General features: G+C 37.1%; 1 protein-coding gene across 1 annotated transcript in view; it reads right to left on the minus strand.

The window, feature by feature from the left end:
- rst (roughest) overlaps window positions 1–21,614 on the minus strand; it is a 137,983-nt gene that overhangs the window by 72,305 nt on the left and 44,064 nt on the right. The window contains exon 3 of the mRNA XM_066295434.1: window positions 12,265–12,328. The gene's annotated coding sequence lies outside the window, so the exon portion shown is untranslated. The remainder of the gene's footprint in view (window positions 1–12,264; window positions 12,329–21,614) is intronic.

The following is a 21,614-nucleotide window of genomic DNA, read 5'->3' on the forward strand; positions in this document are numbered from 1 at the left end:
AAATAGAAATTGGGGCCAAATGCAACCAAAAACCGACTTCTATTGTCAAGTCACGAAGTTAGAGCTAAATCCTCAACATTAATAATAGATGACCACAGCATTAACCCAAAAAAACACGTAAAATAATTGTATGTGACAATCGACAAAAACTGAAATTTACTAAAAACGTTCAAAATATGAGAATAGAAATTACGAACGGGACAAGATATTTTCGCTTGCTGATGTATAGAGATAGAGAAATTGGTACAAAAGTTTCCACAAAAATATACAAAAGTTCATCTGCAGACAATTGTTACACTACGGGCAAATGTAACGGAAAAAATGAATAAGTACAGATAAGCAATAAAATACAGTGCGCTGGTTATGGAGATAAGGCACCCAACCAACCACTATTTGATGGGACACAAGACAAGAATAACTAAAACATTGGAACAAATTAAGGCAATATGAAAAGACAATTGTCACAACTAAGCCATTTTTGGCTTTGCCTAACGAGACCCCTCCCCTTCAATCCCCTCATTGAAACATTGTCGATTGTATTTCCTTTCTTTGTATAACATGAACCATGATTTATGTATGTTGAATTATGGACACCCAAACCCTAAGTGTCGACCCTAAACTATTAATGGCATATCGTTGTTTCTTCTTTCTTTATTGCATATGCATTTCTGAAGAATAACACATACCATGTGTGAAACTTAAGTATGGTATTGATGGCTTTAGGGTGCCTTTTCTTATATATATCTATTAGGTGATAAGGGTTACTCTCAGGGACAAGGAACACGATATTATGTTCTTTTAGTCTTGCCTAGGCTTGCTTTCCGAGTGGTCTTAACATACAATATACGAATATAATAGTAAATTATAAAACTTTTCTTTTCTACAACCCATATACCCAACAATGTACGACCATGAATGTTTTGGTCACAAGGACAGCAAATCGCCCCTTTCTCTGGAGTACTAAATATTCAACAGAGAGAGATAGTAAATTTCTCTAGTCTCGGCAAATTAAAATTGGCGAAAACAGTTATCACCCCCCCCCCCCTTCCCCTCCTTTGAACTTAATCCATTTGTGAAACTTCTATTATGAGTTCCTGGCCTACGATGCAACTCCTGCCCAGATTGACCCATGGACATGCCTTTCGCGTCATCGTTTATTTATCAATAAGTATGCACTGAGCTTCCCCAATATTGCCGCAAGTCTAAAACCCCTGAAGACCATTAAAATCCAACTTGATTGTCTACCCGGACGTGTCCTGGACTGGAAATATGATTTAATAAACTATGAAGTAAATAGCTGAAAGCCTGAACCCGAAAAATTAATAATTTATCCGACCTACTTCGAGAAAGAAATACGTTCCGTTTGTTCTCGAAACGAGAAATACAAATAACGCTCACGCGATTTGTGGGTCAACTCTCAAGTTCACAAACGAATAGTTTTCCGATGGCTTTGAGAGATGACGTTGTACAAAAAGGAAATTTGTCTTTTGAGCATATATAGAGAGGCGGCTCACCTGTGTCTGAGGTTGAATTATAGAGGTAATTTCGGGGAGTCCGTTCATAAATTGAACCATAAGAGAATATGTAATACAGATAAGTGATCAGTGTATGAAAACAGCCTTGAAAGGCCATAAAGAACCTTAAAGTGTTGGCGGAGCCGAGAAGGGTCAAACAGCTTCGAGCGGGGCGCCAATTCGGGTTATCGGTGCGAAATTTATGATTGAACCAGGCGACCGTTACTATTATAACGATCCGGGAAACAAAGAAATATCGACAACATAAAAATCCCCTTTTGCGCCGATTTGATAGATAATTTCGCTTTAAAACTGAATAAAAATAAAATCTCACCCTCGTGCTGCATCCCCCGAATTCTCGGAGCGCGGAGCCCTCTTTGATACGATTATTCTATATTGGAACGAAGCTGCTCTATATGGCACCGGGTGGCGCAAAAAATCACTTTGCTCGAAAGCTAATCAGGTAGTAACCCTTCAAAAGCGGTCTAGAATAACAAAGTGGCATTTTTACTTTGAAATTGAGAATTTTCTAAGTCCTCGGTAAACCCTTAAGCCCGCGATTGATGTCTAAAGAAGCCGAGCCGAGGCGGCGAAAAAGTATGGCCTCGTTTTATGAGAAATTTGCGCCTTTTAAATGTTTTTCTCTTTAGCTCTCCAAAGGTTTTTTCGCATAATTTCAAAGGGGAGATTTTAATCAATTGTCAGTATAGGTGTCGGCCGTACATATCCACCAATCTAAATTAGTCAAAATGAATTAAGGACCACTTGCTATTATGCTTGCAATTTAGTATTTTTCTGGACATGGGCCAATAGGGACACGTTCTCTTTACAGATGAGTCAAGATATCGAGTTTAGCCACAACGATGCAGGTATTCGAGCATGGTGTTGAAGAGGTGAGCGATATTTACCGTCAAATGCGAGAGAAACTGTCCATTTCGGAGGGGGCCATTATTGCCTGGGGAGGAATTTCTTTAACGAGCCGCACCACTTTCCACATCTTTCGAGGTGGAATTGCGAATGGCCATCGGTGGACATTGGAGAGCCTTATGTCAACCCATTTGAAGCAAAAGAAGGTAAAACTTTGATCTTCAACAAGATAATGCCAGACCCCAAACTGCCCAATTGGTAAGGCGACACCTTCAGGAGCACGATGTCGAAATATCGGCGTGGCCAGCCAATTCCCCGGATCTGAACCCCATAGAAAATCTTTGGGATGGTTTTTAGAGAAGGATGAGAGATCGTCCAACTGCCGGAAATTTAGATGACCTGGCAGCAATTCTCCAGAACAATAGAACAACATTTCAAAGGAAATGATAGGAAACCTAATCAACTTTATGTCTAGAGAGTGTCCAGAAGCCCAATTAGTCCGAAGCAAGCATATCCATTATCAATGTTCTTCGCTTATTGCGCTTGTTAAGTTTATTTCGAGAATACAATTTGATAAAAAATCAAATTCTTGAAGTATTCGAGTATTGTGGATTCGAACCCTTCTTATCGCTCCTGTACATATTTGCCAATCAGTTTGTCTGTCAATCAAGTACTGCCCAGATCTCACCTTTCTGGGCACTCCGATCAACGCTTTTGGGACCATCAAGCCAAACAACTACCAAATGTTGACGTTCTTTGGAGCTTCCAGATATCTAATTCAAGTCTCATACCTTTAGAATGTTTTTTACTAAAAATGGCTCCCAAGTCTAGGAAGGCGAATGACACCAAGGAAAAGGGTGGGTAAGTTCTGATTCCGTTTCTTTGATTGCTCGGTTATCGACCGAACGGACGAGCAGGTGGGCTTTCGTTGGTACTACCCGTCAATGTGATCAATTACTAAATTCCAACCAGAATTTTCCTTCCTGATTTTAGATTGCCACTCGGGATCTCCTCCCTTGGAAAGGATCCTAATTTTCCATCCAACTACCCTCGGTAGCTTTGATGTGTATTCTCTCAAAGATCACTGGGAAAATTGTGGAAGGACGGCAGTATTCCTTCGGTGCATGTTCTCTTACATTGACTACCTTCAGATGAACGAGGTTGAGTCGTCTGCAGCGGTTTTCTGTGACCTGATGAAGACTTTTGATAGGAACCTTCACTGGAAGTTGAAGCACGGCTTAATGAGATGCACCTCCCTAGCCTGGTTTGGGAGCCCCTTAACGAACACACGTCAAGGGTGCAATTCAGGAATGAATTGTCTGGTTTAATGACTGCTATTGCGGGTATGCCCCAGGGCTCTATTCTGGGTCGTTTACTGCTCCTGATATATTTTAATGACTTCTCTAGAGTGCCGATTTCGGAAGGTTCACATTGTTCGCAAATAATACCACCATTATGTAGTATAATAGAGACGTTGGACTGCTATATAGTACAGTGAATAGAGACCTAAGTAAAATCAAACAGTAGTATGAAGCTAACCTTTTGTGTCTCAATGTTGCGAGGACTCGTACTCCGAATTTCAGAAGTTCCCTGACTCAATTTCCTATTGGTAATAATGTACTTTTGTCTTTACTTGAAATGAAATTTTTGGAATTATACACTAGCAGTGGACTGAAATTGAAATTCAAAAGTCACAAAAAGCATTTAGTAATTGGAAAATTATCGTAAAATTGTTTTTTCTCTTCAAGTGTCGTCCCGTTATCTGGATAAGCGTTTTCTATATAGTGGACTTACTGAACTCCATTGAAGATGTGCGTGAAGTCTGTTTTTGGGGATTGTGGTGTGGGCATATGTTCAGCATAATTTTTAGAATTCAAAAGGGAAGGGCGTAGGGTATTTGCAGACCTAACTATAAGGACTTCTGCAGACCATTGTTTGTTGGTAATAAATTCCAAACACTTCCTGCATTGTAAATCTCGGAGCAGGTATGTTTTATTCATAAGAAGTATCGATGTATGTTGAAGAAGGCTTCTCAGACACATAAAACTCGACATAAGCAGAAGGTTTTCTCACCGCTCCCAACTTCTACGCTGATACATAATTCTGTTGCCTTTAAAAATAAGAAACTGCTCAATGGCTTACCATCCCCGATAAAATTGATAACCGATGATAAAGAATTCAAAAGAGAGATCAACGCATTGATAATTTCGAAAACTGACTATGATATGGAACAATCTTTTTTAGGTCAGATGTAAATTCGAACTGTGATCACATTTTGTCCGCTGCTACTTCTTCCATTAGGCACGCAGAGTAAGAGCGTGACTGTGATATATGTAAATGGTTCATGTTCTTTTACTTTTTCCATGATTTTTACGCATAAGTTGCTTTCGGTTCGTAGACAAGTTCGAAACTTCCGACAACAGATTATTTTTCGTGGAGGTCCAAAAGTTCCGTATAAATTCGTTAAAAATTGAAGGAAATATTTTTCGTGAAAATGCCGGAACACGTCAATTATTGTTTTTAGTTATGTATTATCTCATGTACTAGATAAATGTACTTTTCGATCTTTTTCTTATGGAATCCCGCATATACAAATCATGACGTTTTTGAGTTCTTTCAGAAACTCTGAACAAGTTTGTGTAACATACCCACGTCTAAACTCGACAGTTTTCGAAAAAAATGATAAAAAATAACAATATAAACTACTAAAATCTATAATTGCTCGAAATGTGCTCCGGTGCCTAATCCTAACCTGAACTAACCTGACGGTGAACAAGCCGCAATTCAAATTCCTTAAGAGCTTTTTTATCATTTGAGGGGGTGCTTGTCAAGCTTGTTGAGTAATTTTATTTTTTGACTCTTCCATATTGTTGGGTTTATTTAAATACACTCTACGAGTTAGATAACCCCAAAAAATCCATAGGGGTGAGGTCAGCCGATCTAGCAACCCACTCTAATTGCCATATTACGTAAATATTTTAATAACGTAAGAATTTAGACATGTTACATGAAATATGTTCAGAATTCCTCAGAGAACTCAAAAACGATATATTAAGCATTGTAGTCCATAAGACAAAAAGATGAAAAAGTCCATTTATCTACTACATGGGTAACCCTGTATACATGCCTGTTACGTCGAAAAAAACACAACTAAAAACAATAATTGACGTGTTCCAGCAGTTCCATGAAAAATATTTCCTTCGATTTTTAACGAATTTATGACGAAGTTTTGGTTCTCTATGTATGTGGCGGCAAATGTGTATTTAAGTCCGAACCAACCAGTACCTCGGTAATGAAGCGTTTGCTGACCCATTTAATGTCCACTTATTACCTTTGAAATTTTGGCTTTAGCATGTTCAGCATATCTTTCCCAGCATGTGCAAACGGGACATGAGTAGAACGCAAAGTCGATTTCAAGGCCATCAAGAGACCTTTCTCCCATGTTCCTATTAGTGTTTGTCGTCAAAATAAAATTCTCTGTCATCATTTTAATTCTTTACACTTATGGGACCATCTGTATTTCAGTGCAAAGCCTTGAGGGGATCAGCAAGTTCGTCCTTGACAGCCTGCCCAGTCAAGTTTCCATCCAAAGTCATGGTCAACGTCTTATCCGACGATCACGAGATGACGACGAAGAAGGTAAGGGGTATAAATTTATATTTGGTAATGATTCAAATATCTATTTCACATGTGAATTATCGATTAGACTAATAAAGCATTATTTGCAGTTAAGCGGCGGTAAACTGCCGTAATTAAATGGTTCGTTCACTATCTAATCAGAAATGGACGATTAAATACGTTTAAAATCTTCGCTATCCACCATCCATCTCTGCCTTGGAACACATTATATGTGAACAAAGAAGTTGTAGGACTCTCCCTGTAAATTCACTAACATATCGCAATTTCAGCTGTGGAACAATGAGGAGTTTGAGATTTGCACTCTAAACAATTAACGTCACAAAACAATAGTCGGGGAATAATAGGAACAGTAGAATTATCTCCGGGATACAGCGAAGGCAAATGCATTACAAAATTACTAATTTCCTTACATAATTGATGACTCGTATATCTGGGATGCTGAAACTATGGCATCTCTGAGGCCGTAAAGCCATTTTCGACTAGTTTTGTTCGTCATGCACTACTCGCTTCAGTAAAAATTTATTATTCCGTTTAGTTACATCCACTTGATCTTATTTTATTGAAATTCTGTAGGTGTTCTGAGGAATGCTGCAGCAGGCACTACTTTTAGTTTTACATCAGTTGCGCGAAAGAAGCTGACACGTCATGAATTTTACATTTACAAAATAGAGGCGGTTTCGGAACTCGATTGTGTCCTTAACGTCTTAATATCAGCTGCCCATTAAAACTTAATATTTAGGTAGCGATACTTGTAAGTTATTATACCATAAATAACCGATTCCTATTGCATCCCCTGGAGCGGCCTTCTTGTAGTAAGAAATGCAGAACATGTCCGAATCGAACGGCACGTTCCGGCTTCGAACAGTTGCTTGGAGACGTTAGACATAACAAATAGGAATAATGGAAATTACCTTCGACAAATTATGTAGATGTTGCCGCACAATGACATGTTTTAGATCACCAAATAACGAAGGGAAACTGGACGGAAAAGAAGGAAACAACTATGCGGAAAAATAATGAACGTGTGACCTACAATGCTATAAGGGAGATGCAGTCTAGAAAATTGCCTTAAATTGGCTTAGATCATGTAAAATTGGGTCAAATTAGGATATATGCGGAGGGCCGTACCAAACATACAGGGCGACCCTCGGGGAGTAGGGGGAAAATAATAGAAAAGTTCTGTTTGAAAAGTTCACGGTATTATTAGGGAGTTGACGTACAGAGTTAACTCATTTATTTTTCAAATGTCCTTTACAATCGTTACAATGAAGCACTCGGCATTGCTGAATATTAGGAACTGGAAGCAATTGTGGATTTTCAGCATAAGCTTCAAATTTAGAATTTGTAATACAAGATTTTTCCACGCAGGCGCTTTTAAATTGCACTTGATAATGATGTTTTTACAATTAAAACATAATTACACCGGTACCTTTCTTTAAGAAAAAAAAATTAACTAAAGTTTTTACAAGGTGTTAATATTTAATAATTTATTAATTTGCTCGTTTTTACGATGTTCACCAGTCGTGATTATGGAGATACGATGTTGAATTTGGGGGTATGCCGTGAGAATTCGCGCAAAGCATCCAGGCTTTATGCAATGCGGTGTACAGGCAAATATGTCGAGAAGTGCACATTTCTGCGTTGAAGTGCACGGACAACATTTCGAATATCTACTATTTCTATTTTCCCCAATAACTCCGTCAATTTTTCCAACAGAACGTTTTTATTATTTTTCCATATACCTCGAGTCTCGCCCAGCAACGTTCTGCAGCGCTGATCCGCCATTTAAGACTCAGCCTGTATTTACCAAGAGTGGCTGATTATGGTCTATGCTCAATACAGGAATAATTACAAAAAATTACTAGAAAATGCAACAACGACAACGTTGCATCTGACATGATTACCACTTGGCTGATATCTGCCCACATGAGATATGTTGTCGGCTCTTCTGCAGTTGTAACAAATTCACACGTTGCCATTTTTCAGCTTCAATTTTTGATGCCTGCGAAAATTATCCGCGGGCGATTACTTTGACTTGATGATAGAAGTTGGAAATTACCATTGAGAAAACGAATTAATTACTCTTCGACTTCAAAATATTAGGTGTATAAATTAATTCTCGGCCCTTAGATAAAATTGGTTAAAACATCTCTCTGAATTTACAATTTTTTCGAACTATATAGTCCGTTTTGAAGCGCCATCTGTGAGCTATCAATCCACTTAGTTTGATTTATCTAACCACCAAGAATGTTACAAATGTCGTCTGATAAACAGCGCTTAAGGCACTCTCGTCTTTTCACTTTTCAACTTAAAAAAAATGCTGCAGAAGCGCAAGACATTATTTGTTCAGCCTTGGGAGAGAATGCTGTATCTTATAGTACGCGTAAAAAATGGTTCCAAAAGTTTCGGAATGGAAATTTTGATCTTGAAGATGAAATACGTCCCGGTCAACCAAAAAAGGTTAACGATGAAGAGTTGGAGCACTTACTCAATGAAAATCCTTGCCAAACACAAAAAGAGCTTGCTGATGCACTCGGAATGACTCAACCAGCTATTTCGATACGTTTGAAAAAATTAGAAAGGATACAAAGGGAAGGTCACTGGATACCTCATGGTCTTAGCCCAGAAAACAGAAATCGGCGCTGCGAAATTGCAATGTGTCTACTGACGCGATTCAGAAAAAAAGACTTTTTAAATAAAATTGTTACTGGAGATAAAAAATTGATATTGTATGACAATCCTAAGAGGAGAAAATCGTGGGTTTATCCGGGAGAACCATCAGCAAGTACTGCAAACATCCACGGAAAAAAATTGTTATTGAGAATTTGGTGGGATTCCAAAGGTGTAATTTATTATGAGACACTTAAACCAAGAGAAACTATTACTGCTAACCGTTATCAAGACCGATTAATAAAATCGAGGGACGCTATTCAGGAAAAAAGACCTTTTAATGGTAGTGGAACAAGGCAAGTCATTTTGTTGCAGTACAATGCGCGACCACATACGACAAAAGACACCACTGACATTATCTCCGCGTTGGGCTGGGAAGTTCTCCCTCATGCGGCGCATTCACCAGATCTTGCACCTTCTGATTATTACCTTTTTCGAGCATTGCAACATCGCCTGGTTGATACACACTTTCAATGTCTTGAAGAAGTCCACCGAACAATGGAAGATTTTATCCAATCAAAATCACCATCTTCCTTCCGAGATGGGATCCGAAAATTACCTGACAAATGGCAGAAATGCATTGAAAGTGAGGGCAATTATTTCGATGATTAAATTGCAATTCTTTTTTTTTATAAATAAAAATCTAAATTGTTAAAAAAAGGCTGTGAATTAATTTATACACCTGATAATTCACATAAATTTGGGCAAATGCGTTCTGCTGTGACGGGCCCTTCGAGTTGCCCGAAAGTTTTGCTAAAAGTATATTTTTCATAAAATTTCGCTGCGCCGATGCAGGTTCACGGTTTTTAAAATTGGAGAGAACTATCTGCACGCTCCCTGTTCATCTTCGGTACTTGAAAATTGAATGAATTCCGGTTGTAGCGGCAGTTTACTCAAAGTTATTAATTGAATTCTTTAATTAAAAAGTTATTATTAAAAATATCGCGAATTCTGCCTGAAATCATGCCACAAAAAATTGCAGAATTTACCCTGAAACTTCCCTTCTGTTAATATTTCCCTCTAATATTGAGTTTTTAAGCGTCTCTTGATAGAAAATTGTATTTCCCACTAAAAACCCAGTGCGAAACTTCTTGCTGTCTGCCATCCGCAGGAATTCCTCGGGCACATTCCGCACAATGCCAACTTTCGACGACTAAATTTCCCTCTCTGGGGCGTTGTTATTATTTTTTACACCTAACTTCCTTCCGTGCCTTATAAAGTACAGGCAGATAAAAATGAAAAATCACATGAACATGGAGCGCCTTCGGGGGCCACGGGCTGGGAAACAATTTACGTGTTGAATACGAGCGGTTACGGAAAATTAGACTTTATATTTTGAAAAACAGCTTGTTGTTCAGGAACTTCACATTCAGCGCATATGCTCAGATAAGTTTGTTTATTTTCGGGGTTGTTTAGTCCTGTAAAAACCATGTTGTTAGTAGTCAAAGGAGAAATGGGAACTTTTGTTCTAAAACGAACACACAAAGAACGGGGGGGAATTATGAAAAAGTTTCGTAATGTACACGGGCAAAAGGTAATTCTTCAAAGGAAGTTAACAATGGCAAAACCGGCATTTTCATCTCTGCAATTTAGAAAGTTTCAAGAAAGCCAGGGCCTGAACAAAAAAAAAAGCGTTTCCAGGGTTTAAATTCGACCCCACTGAAACCTGATTTAAAGCCCTACTCAAGTGTTAACGAACTTTCAAAAACTTCCAATCTGCATTAGGGAGGAACTCGAGGGTTGGCTTAGATACTTAAGCAGTACGCCACTGATTGTCAAGGATATTGAAAGCTCATAAATCCTAATTTGGTAGCACTGTTGTGGGAAAATCACTGACGGGCATAACTCATTAATGAAATTGAATTTTTCTTGACATTAAACTCGGCTTTATCTTACTAAATTTGGGAAATTTGTGGAAGTTTTGGGAAACCGGGTGCGCCTCGATTTTCAGAAAAGTTGAATGGTCTTAATTTCAAGTTTTGCGAATTAAACTGAAAAATATTAGAGGCGTCCTTAGACAGAATTCGAGATGAACAAAATTTTAAATGGGAAACCGGCATTTGTCACTCTAGTGTCGATAATTTGTGCGACCCCAAAGAACCAAATTCCCCACTGCTTTTTAAGGGAAAGTTGAAACGCCAATGACATATTGTTTAGTGAGCTTTATGAAAGTTCTATTCAATTGAGAGGCTGACGGAAAAAATATAAAAACAGACGAAATAATTTCTAACAGTTGCCGAGTGTAAAATTATTACGATACGTTAAGGGACAACAGTACATTAAGCACTGTAAAAATTCTACGTAATCTAACGCAATTTAATGCAATTTGCTGTCCAACTTATGATACGACAATGTATAAGTGCTGAAACTCATTGGAGACAAGAGTTAATAAGGATGTTCTTTGAGACCCTTGACGGTTGTTGTTTTAGGCGTTCGGGTCCGTGGGACTGACCTGTTAGATCTTCCGATCTTATCCCAATTGATTTTCACTTATATGGCAAGATAAAAGAACAAGTTTACATCACACCGGTAAGCCGTAAAGGAATTGCATCAATGTGAAACCAACTGCATTCGTGAGCTTGATGCAAATGATATCCAGACAGTGACAAATCAGGCTGTAAATGTGCGCATTTTGAGGTGCTTGAAGTCAATGGCGGTCATTTTGAACATCTCAGGTAAGTATTCAATCATTACATTATTTCGCTGTTTATGTGAGTTTTAGTTAGAAATAAAGTTATTTAGAATTCTGCGAATGTATTTCACATTATTATCATAGGCCGGGAATCTGCCTGTATACGCGGAACATAATTATTTTCAGGTGATAACCAGGAACAAAAGAAGAATAAAATGAATTGGTTAAATTAATTTTGGAAAGCTGTTGCACATTGAGTTCCGCAAGCAGGTCCGGACCCAGTTGAATTTGCTTTGTAGCGAAGCCCGTTTATCCTCTTGATTTGTGACTAGCCGCTGAGCAGCTCAAGTTGAAACTTTACTAGGCTCAAGTCAAGCATTTATTTCCCAAGTGTGTAATTGATGTAACGTGATCTTCAAGTAGTGAACCCAAGCATTTTCGAACATTATTCCAGGTTGATAAAATCATACCCTCAGTGTTGTTGTGTATAGGAACAAAAATGCTCAATCAAATAGCCCAGTAATTGAATAGTGTTTACTTACAAACACTCGAGCGCTCTCCCATTTTTCCTAATGGGGTTTGGCGTCAATTAAAAACGATTGTTTGCCTTGATTAGAAAAACAGACAGGCATTTGCATAGATGATTGACTTTCACGTGTATACGTTGGCATTATTCCCGTTTTCGCAGTTTCAAGGCTCGAAATGGAAAAACTCCACAGTCGCCAATGGAAAAAATTGATTTGAATTTCAAATTACAAGGCCGAAGGTGGTGTTTTGCCGCCCCTGCTTTGATATAACGAAATCCGCGGATTAGACCATAGTGCGCCTTTGTTCTGTTAATGAGGGTGCTTTTTCTATTTCTAAATCAAGGGTAATTTGAATGGCATTGTGCCTTTGGACCGACAATGGAGTCGAGGCCCTTTTGTGTGTTTTTCTGCTTACCTATTTAGAATGTTTGATTCGGCAATGATTGCTACCAGCACAGCGGATCTTTCATTCTGTTCACCTGAAAAATACGAGAATTATGTCAAAATATAATACTACTACAGACACAAAATGCAGAAAAACAAAAGCTAATATCCGTGATTGCGAATTTGGATTAGGTATTAGCGGTTTTTGGGATCGCCTACTGCTCACTGCATTATTAAAACTGAACCCTCGTTTTGTGGCCAAGTCAATTAAAGCCGGTTATATTGTGTCGCGGATTTGGTCATGAAATTTTCTGTAGAGAACAGGATCCTGCCTCTGGAACATCCCTGCTTAAAAAGCAGTTAACGAAGTTCCTACAGCGTTAATTTTGGTTTTAACTTTGCAGTTATTTGCAAAAAAAATACCAATTTTCTTAACCATTGTAACTGATGGTGGTAAAATTTACTGTTCCCGAGGTTAATTCATTGATTTAAACAATAGAACAGATTGTACTAAGACTAATTACAGAGATAAGGCACTCCGACAAGCCGTTACACAATCCATCCAATCAATTACTATACGAACGCACACACATGACAAGAATCACTGAACGACTGCATTAAATTCAAGCAACATGGAAAGACAATCGTCACAACTGGACCATTCTAAACCGTTTTTGCCTTACAAGACAAACAACATCTCGCTTCCTTTCGCATTCGATCACTCTATTGGACCATTTCAAAATACATTTTCTCCTCGTCTTCTTCTGCATTTTATGAATAATTATTTAAACAGGACATTTAACCCTGGATCCTCACCATGGAGATGTCGAAAACTAGAAGAGATGCGAAGAAGTTCAAATGGAGAGAAAATATCGTAATTTGGCGCTTGGCGAAATGTCAATTTCAAAATTTGAATTTTCCGAATGCTTTCGAAGATCGCCGAAAAATACTAAAATTTGGAGTTTTCGTTTTTATTTTCTTTTAGGATTATTTGACAAGGAATCCTACCACAAGTACATTTTCATTGCCACTTTTTCTCAGTTACACGATGACGTTTTCAGATTTGCCATCCGACTTGTTTTCTGTCGAAAAATTCAATGCAGCGTCCATAATAAAAAATGAAATTGATGATGGCAGCTGAAAGACGAAACGTCGGATATACATATACTATATATACAATCTTTATTTTCCCGGAAAAAGGCTATCGATCGAGCTGGTCTTGTCTGTCTTGTTAATCAAGGTGGTTTTAATATAGTCGAGTTGTGGGGATTCTCCTCCATTTCCTCTGCAGTTGTAATCTTTCAGTTATTGTTGTCATGCATGTGCGTTCATGTAGTAATTGATTGGGTGGATTCTGTAACGGTTTTTCGAGGTATTTTATTTTTGTAATTAGTCTTAGTGCAATTTATTCTGTTGTTTGTATATATCGTTTAGTTTTTTCTCTTGCATTTGCATTGTCCAACAGTAGATGACAAATAGATTTACAAATTTTTGTTGCAGTTTTAGTGCTGGCCCGTTTGAGTTTATGTGTTAATGGTCGGAAATGTTTTGTCTTTTTGGTGACTTCCAGTCTAATGTTTCGTACATATGTTTTTATTTTAATTTTTGTTGATGGTTACTCCCAGACATTTCCCATCATTGCTTGGTTCCGCCGTATGTCTGTTCGCTTGCGGTGGACAGGCTTTGATTTGGTGGTTTGAGAGTAGGAGGTGATATTTGGTGAAAACACATATTTTGACTCCAATATCGATTCGTGGGCTAAGAGACTTTATTTATTGAGCCGTCAAGTACTCACAAAATTGAAAAAATATTTACCAAAGTGCTCCTGTACGTCTAGGTTCATAGAAGCCATTAAGACAAATATGTCGAGTTATTATTTCAGACGATTGCTTCCTAAATAGACGAAGAAATTTTTACTTAATTCAGAGAACATTTTTGGGACACATGATAAGTAATCCAAACCACCTGGGGCTATAAAAAGGAATTTTGGGATTGAATGCCTAATTAAGGAGTCAAGAGTTGCGGTAACTGAATAACCAGAACTGGGTCGAAGTAACCCGATGTAACCTGAATTCTAAAATGAGATATTTTGACTTTTTTACTCGGTTTAGGTAATTATGTCGAACTCTAGTCTTAACCTCAAAAATATTCTTTAATTAAATAGACGAATTAAATCACTTTCGTTACCGTTTCATTTCGATTGAGACTGTACCGCCTTTCCGTAAAAATGCCAGTTAATATCAATTTTGATAGATTTCTGCAGGCTAAAAGAGCACTAAGACGATTTTTGGGAAAGTTTTTCACGTATTTTTAAGATATCAGGACTCGAAGTTGACGAGAGACTTCAGGTAGGTTCCCTCTCTCCCCGCCCCCACTTTAGAATTGTTTGAGAAGTCGTTTTCGTAATACAATTTAGTTGGTTAAGAGTCAAGCTTTTGTAATGAAATCCCAGTACGTTTTCATATATTTGAATAACGCACATCGCTATAACTATCTTTATGCATTTTGGAAATATAGAACAGGCGTAGACGGCGATTTATTCATTCATCTTTTCGCCTCTCAGTATAGGTATTTGTAACACTCTATTCCTTTATAAGACAAAAAAGTTCATAATTGTCTCTGTTGAGCATTATGGTCACCGCATTTTGTCAAGACTACAATTAAAAATTATTTAGGACCCCTCGTTTAAGAATTGAAAGTGTCCTAGACGTGTCAATCTTGACAGTACGGCGAAGGAAATCTAACATAAAGTGTTTAATAGGCCAATAATTATTGTTTTCTAAGTGAAAATTTCATGTTAATTATCATTAATTGCGTATACCACGAAACCTAGTGGCAAACAAAACCTTATTGGGTTGCAAATAGAAACGTCTCTTCATTTAAAGTAGTATGTGAATACTTGTATAATGTAGCGGAGCTGATAAGGCGCCTCCTTATTACAATAGAACTAACATCAAAGTAAGAGACACGTTATTTTCCACGTATTGAACATTATTCGTCTGTTTGTTTCTAGCCCAAGATGCGGAAATATCTCGGGAATGGGATTCCCGCAGATGAAAGGATGGCTTATGTAGATGTGCACCATTGTGTCTCGTGAAAGAAAATGCTCTGATTTACATAATATTGGGGTCAAATAGTTCTGTTAAATTCATCTCCGCCTCGGAATTAGAACATCAGTTATTAATTTCGCTAACAAGATTAGGACCTCTCTCATATCAGCGTGGATGATGTGACGTGTGACAAGGTTATAGAATAAAATCGTTTATACCGCTCAGTTTTTAATGAATTTTGTGAGGGAATGAACATGCGAGGGATTAAAGGGATCCTTTTGATATTAAGGCTTCGCCAGGGAGAACACTGGTTACCTAAAAACTAACGCGGTTTTAAACGCCCAACAAAAACATCCCCGTTAATGGCATGAAGGCGACGCCCCGCGATTAACCTTTAATCGCTGTTTGTTCATTAATAAACCAATAAAAAAGCTGAAGAAAGCTTAGAGTGTGAAAACAGCCATTGCGTGCGGTTTCTGTTCCTATTTGTTTATTTTGCTAGCCACCCCGGTTCCACCCCACGTGAAAAATTAAGCGCCCATTGTTTTGAAATATTCTGGTTAGGTAAAAAAAAGGGACTCGCGAGAATAACGAGCCATTTTGTGCAGAAAAAAAAACAAATTGAGGTCTATTTGTATATGGGGGTGTCACGGCGTACCAAGGGCGAACAAATAATAGGATTATTTAGGATAAGATTTATATTTGACTATATCAAATAGGGAAAAGCAGCAACGTAAACGGAATTTTAATGATCAAAAAACGAATAAAGCTTTTAAGCCTAGTGTAGAACGAAAAAATCTATAATAAAGAGTACAGAAGACGAAAAGTAAGCAATCTAGGCGATTCTTGAATTCAAAAGGAAACTTTCGCGAAAATAACGGCTAAATATTGCAAAGGTGCGGCGTCGTGACGCAGCGCGTCTCCATCTGGAGAAAAGATTTTTCTTTCAAGGTTTCTTGTACTTTGTCGCTTTGTTTTCTAAAGGAAAATCCTTTACTACGGCAGAGCTTATTGTCTGCTTTAGTTTTGTGTGTTTAAAGCCAGCCAGAAAAGAATAAATCTGAGCACAAGAAGTCTAGATGCTTTGTAAAGCGAGTGCTTATTTCAACAATCACAGGTGCCAAGCGGCTTTATACGTATAAGAAAAAGAAATCATATTTATCTATTTGAGGGATTAAACCCATTTCTGTAATTCAGGAAATGTAAAACAGTGATAGAAGCCCTTTGACCGTTGGAAGCCAAATTTCCGTATACCACGCACAGTATATCCTCGTATATTTTAAATGTACACACAATGCGCATAACTCTAATTAGTTCAAGTTCAGATTCAGGAATGTGGACGCTCCAAGGAGGACCATTTTAAAAAATTGCGTTTTTTCCATCGTCTCGCCCTTCACCTACAGAAAGGTCAATTTTTTATATACAGTAACTTTTTTGCTACTATGCACATGGTTTTAGCGAGTGCAAGCGAAAGGGAATTAGGCGATTGATAAGTGCGAGGGAGATAGGCTATATTTCCCTTTCCACCGGCAATGATCGGCTAATGTCGTTGCCTCGCAAGCAGTACGCCTTGATCCGAGAGTAAATGTTGTTTTATGAGATCTTTGAAGAATGCAAATTACGCTCATACGTTCCGTTTTAAAATAAATCTAAGTTTTTGAGATTAAAAACCGCAGCTGTAAGAAAATTTATTTTTTCTAAAAAAGAGGTTTATTATACAAGGTGCTCATAACGACCACCTCTTTGTGCTAAACAATATCCGAGACGATCATAGAATTCTGTACGATAATTATTTAGCATGTCCCGCGTAATTGATTGACAAGCATCAAGAATTTTAATGGAGCCTTACTTCTACAAGCACCACGGCAGAAATGGTAATTTTAGAATGAATCAGTTGAAAAACAAGCCCTTTTTGTGACATGATTCCTCCTCGGGTTGAAGCGTACCGTTTGCGAGTCAATCACGGTAGTCTGTCTCCCTCGTACTTATCAATTGCCTAATTCCTTTTTGCTTGCTCTCACTAAAACTCCATATGCATAGCTGTGAAAAATGTGTTGCATGCAAGTCTAGAGATAGGAATGTCTATACCAGCAATTATCCTCATGATCTGCGTTATTGAAATATACCAGAATATACAGGGTGTCGCATTATATGAAATTTCGTTTTTTCACAGACTTTTGATTGACTACAGGACGAGACGACTAAACTTAGTACGTCTAAAAATGGCCTGGTTTAGGGCTATATATCTCCGAAACTTAAAGACATGGATAGTAATATGCCCACAAAAGACCATCTTCGTGATGCGCACTGTTAAACAAAACGATAAAATATAGCATGCGTTTTAAAGTCCATAATAAATAAGGTGTTATTTACGTATCTTCGTGGTGAAATGTCAAGAGGTGATTCATTGGATGATTCTAAAAAGAAAAGTTTACATAAACATAGGTCCGGTAATGCTTCGTTTTCAAGGTATCACACTTTGTTTTAATCGTTTTTTCACAAAAATCTGAATAATTTTTTAGCCGATTTGGTTGAAGTTTGGCATTTACTTATTGTTAAATGTTTTTGACTAAAAAAATTGCTTGCCAGTTGTTTAAATGTAATTTTAATAAAGCGTTTTTCTTAGAGTTCCGACTTCACCCCTATAGACTTCACTAGCAAAAGGCCACAAACAATTTCTAGCTTAAAAGAGTGCTTTATCCTATATAAAAAATTGTCGCCAAGTTTCAAGTCATATTAGTTTGCACCTCCTTTTTATTGAGAGTTTTTTCTTTTAGTATATAGCGATAAAAAAATGACACCCTGTACCTTGAAAACGAAGTATTACCAGACCTATGTTTATATAATCTTTTCATCTTAAAATTTATCAAAGCATCAGGCCTTGAGATTTGGTCACGTACTTAAGTAACATCCTGTATACGATGCCGTATTACAAAACCTCGTCTTTTTTGTAACTTAATGACGAAATGATTAAAATTGGAATTTTTAAAACCAGACTTCTTTGGAGGCCTTGTATCTCCGTAACGAATAGAGGCAAGTATAGTTTGTAGTTTGGATCTTTGCATGTGCGTCATACATTCGATTCGTATGCACCAAATAAATTCAAGGTTGACATAAAATATGACCAGTGGCGTCAAAAATTTTTAATTTTTCAGATTGAAATAAAAAAGCTCGTATAACGAAGGCGGGTAATGAATGAGGAGATGAAGGACTATTAATTTATGAACTAAACGCCAGAAAAATAAAATAAAAATCACGAAAACTGTGTACAGTTACACGGAACACATTGAAATCGTTAGTATATATTATTTACGCCCCTGATCTTGTTAGGATTGTAACGAATAACTAATTCAAAGATATACGTTCATACCACCATCTTTATTCAACTCGTATGAACTTCCATTATAAATTCTAACTCGTTAGTCTAGTCTGTAGAGGACATGCATATTATATTTCTGTCTTTGTTATTTGAATGTTACGTTCACCCCACACATCGTAGACACGTACGTGCTACCTAATTCGATACACGCGCAAAGATCCAAAAACAAACTATACGTGTATATACGAATTGCCCTTTTGAGGTGAACTACATGCAGTACTGGCTGTTGCATTACAAAAACTTCTGTGGTTTTAGGGCTTGATGGCTTAAATTTTACTTTATTCCTTCTTTGGGAGCTAATTGGCTTTCCAGCTTTCAGATCGTGAACCAAATACCGCCTAACTCTCCCAAACTTATGACACTTCAAAGTGTATCTCTCCTCCTGAAATCCAGCAACTTTCAAGTAATTAAAACAAGGATCAAAATCCCACACATGCTGGTCTGCGTTCAGTTCTGATGAATTGCACCTGCATTCCAAAAAGAAACAAATAATCTCTCTCAAATTAAAAAGGATTTTAAAACAGGAAATTGGGGACCAATGGCACATGATTGGCCGACAACGTTTAATAAACGATTTGCCTTCAAGCAATGACAAATCGTATTGCCTGAATTTTATTGACGAATCATGATGGGAATATCAGTTTGAACGGTTGTGATTTTTGAAAGCCAACACATGAGCATACGTACTACAACAGTTGAACTCGGTCATAACGAAGACGAGGCGAAAGACTTTGTTTGCTATAGCCGGGCGTTCGTTATATTCGATTTTAGTTATAATAATATATCCATACACATACTACACTTGAAGGGTGGTTGATGGACTGTGAACTAAACCTAGGCATATGCACATTAGTTTTGCACAAAGGTCAAATGGGATTCGACGGATTTGTTGATAAGCGAAGTTTCATCCAGTACTAATAAAAAGCAGCTAATGCTGTAGTGTAAAAGTATGTAAAATCTAGTACGATTCAATAAATGGGAATTCCTCGGTGTTGACACCATCCCAAGAAAAAAATACCCTAAAAGTAGCCTAATAAGTTCTTCAAGACAGTGTTGTTAATTGACCTTAGTTTCTCATAACCGATCGGACCTGCAAATTCTCCTTCGTAAAGCGTTCGCAAAAATCGATGGTTCGTTATAAATATGTTTATTATATGCGAACAACAATAACACGTAATTACATAGACACCTTACACAGGGCGTTTACGCGAAAAAGTACTGTCCCTCTAACTTTTTAACGTATTGAAATAGGAAAAAATGTAACAAAAAATACCTGAAAGTTAATGCAGTTTTCCAAGATAGACAGCAGTTTCATACAAAATGTTTAATAAACGTTTGCCAAAGCAACATTGCATTTTTTTAAACAATGAAGTATTACTTTTTTTTAATATTTAAATTCTGCGTATTATCACAAATTCAATGACATATATATGTCATACCTCAAATCTTATATTATTTTAAATGTTTACAAAAATTTACTCCCGTGCAACATAGTTTGATGGCGGTGTACCACAAATGCATCTTGGTAAACTTTGAACACATTATGACTGATGTGATAAGTAGTAGTCATTTGTTTTGTCATTGTTATGGATTTTCTAAAAATTGAATTCAATTGTTTATTGGGTTTATTATTTTCTGTGAAATTATTTTCTGTGTGTATCGAAGAAGATGCGAAATTTGATCAATTTATTTAAAATATGAGAAAAATGCTTCAGTGTATAATTTATTTTTCTTATTTTGTAAACCCAATATTTACTTTTAAGCCCAACAAGAGTATAACTAATATTAATAATTAAAATTAAAATTAAATTAAATACAATGGTAATAAAGCAGAATAAACTGATCCTCTTTTTGGTTATTATTTTACAGGTAGCATTCAAAGTTCCCTCCATTCTATCCAACATATAATGGACACCTTTTTTCCACATTTCGGATGTCTTTTGTTATCATAACACTTCGATTGATATCATTTATTATATTTCATCCTCTTCCTTTCATTATAATTATAAGAATGATAATTATAAGATTTAAGGCATGACCTGTATATATCGTTAAGTCCGTAATAAAATGCAGAATTGAAATATGAAAAAAAAACAATGCTTAATTGTTCAAAAAATGCAATATTGGGCTGGCACACGTTTGTTACACACCCTGTATAAAACTGCTGACAATCACGGAGAACTAAACGAACTTCCAAGCAATTTTTGTTAAAAAAAATTCTTTTTCAATCTATCAAAAACTTAAAGGGGGGGTACAATGTACATTCCATTTAGTTTGTTAAACTCGACCGTTCGTTGTAACTGAGATTCGGTATAACCGAGTTTGAAATTATAGGCTGATGGTGCTGAACAGAACCTTCTCGCATGAGCCGAAAATATTGTCTTAGGATGAGAGGACCGTTTTCTAATACTGGAGGTACCTCATTTCACAAAAGACTTCTTAGCTGCTTTTTACGGCTATTCGATCAGTTTTGCCGGAAATTCAATTTGTACCAGACATTCAACTGAATATTCACGTTGAAGGTAATGATCTCTCATTAAATAAGGATTTTCTGTGCTCCAAGAATAGCATTTTTTACACCTTCCTCGAAACACTAATCAAAAATGTAAAAAAAAGCTTAGTTACCATTATTTCTTGAGTTTCATAACCTCTTCCGCAGTGTACAGCCGGACGACCATCCAGTTTCTAAAAGTAATTTAGTTCGTTTCTTAAGGTTAACCTGTACCGTTTGTTATGATATTAAGGAATATTGATTCCAAGATAGTACATAGTGAAAATTAAATAGGCGAGTTAGGCTTCATGCATTTAAGTTGTTAATAAAATAACATTAACGATCTTTTCACTAAACTCAAACCAAAACAAATATTTTGAGGTTAGAACGGAACGATCGACATCTGAGAGAAGGATCGCAACATTATCATCCTCTCTATGTGTCGTTCACATATTCCATCT

The sequence above is a fragment of the Euwallacea fornicatus genome, chromosome 22 (genome assembly GCF_040115645.1).
Source record: "Euwallacea fornicatus isolate EFF26 chromosome 22, ASM4011564v1, whole genome shotgun sequence".
Taxonomy (NCBI): Eukaryota; Metazoa; Arthropoda; class Insecta; order Coleoptera; family Curculionidae; genus Euwallacea; species Euwallacea fornicatus.